The sequence below is a fragment of the Fonticula alba genome (genome assembly GCF_000388065.1).
Source record: "Fonticula alba strain ATCC 38817 unplaced genomic scaffold supercont2.2, whole genome shotgun sequence".
Lineage (NCBI taxonomy): Eukaryota > Rotosphaerida > Fonticulaceae > Fonticula > Fonticula alba.
The window spans coordinates 933,466-934,584 of NW_009242972.1; the positions used below are offsets into that span (position 1 = coordinate 933,466).

The following is a 1,119-nucleotide window of genomic DNA, read 5'->3' on the forward strand; positions in this document are numbered from 1 at the left end:
GACCGTGGTGCCAGTGCGCCCGTACCCCGGCGTGCCGTGGCGCGTTCCCCCCCCCCCCCCCCCCCGACAGGTCACCATCCAGCAGGCCCGTGTCGGGACCCCCCCCCCCTCGCTCCCTGTGAATGTTGCTCGGCACCCTCGCCCCCGATCCGAGAGGGAGGCGGTCTTCGTGCAAGTCAGGCTCGGACCAATGGACCGTCGTACCGCCCCTGCACACACTCGAATGAGAACACAGACATGCGTGCACGCACACGCACACACACAAGGACACTTGCACACACACACACACACACACACACACACACTCGCACACTCGCACACACACTCGCACACACACTCGCACACACACTCGCACACACACTCGCACACACATGCCAATGATGTGTTGTCCTCGGGCCCCGGGGATCGTCGGATGATAGCCCCTCGAACCCTTGATTGATCACCTCTGTCGCCATACCCCGCCGATCTCCATGGAGGAGAAGCCCCCGTCGGAGGCTCCCGGGGCCGGGGGGTACCCCTGGCGGCCGGTGTGCACGAGGGTGGCCGAATCGCCGCCGTGATGGATCGAGCGAGGCGCCGGCGTCGTCAGGCCCGCCGGAGGAGCCGCGGACACGCAACAGCGCAGACATCAGGGCGCCCCGGAGGGGCTGGGAGCGAGCGAAAACCCGGGGACACCCTGCGATCGCGCCCCCTCCCTTGTCACACGACCCCCTCCTACCCCGGAGCGCCGATGGGCGGACACTCGTAGCATGCCCGCCGAGCCAGCCGCCGGAGATGGGTCGGCCCGCGGGGACGCATTCCAGAGGGGAAAAACCGGCCTCCCTCGCCCCGCTCCCGGGGTTCCCCGCTGCCTGCTCAGGGGAGAGCTGCTTGCGTGGGGGGGGGGGGGGGGGACGGCCGGGGGGGAGCTGGACCCGCGAGGTTAGAGATGACCCGGCCACGGTCAACTATGAGCAAGCATGCTCACCCCCGGAGGGCGCCGCCCGCGCTGCGTGCGGGTTCGCCCCCCGGCCCCGAGACGCGCCCAAAAGCCCCCGCCCCCTCCCGCCGCCACCCAGGCTCGCCGCCACTGTCCGACCCGGAGGCCGGCCCCCCCCGCCCCCCCCCCCCCTGTTTTCC

At 70.9% G+C, this 1,119-nt stretch overlaps 1 protein-coding gene across 1 annotated transcript in view; it reads right to left on the reverse strand.

The window, feature by feature from the left end:
* Positions 1 to 1,119, reverse strand: part of H696_01234 (hypothetical protein) — a 7,523-nt gene that overhangs the window by 2,601 nt on the left and 3,803 nt on the right. The gene's annotated exons all lie outside the window — the stretch shown is intronic.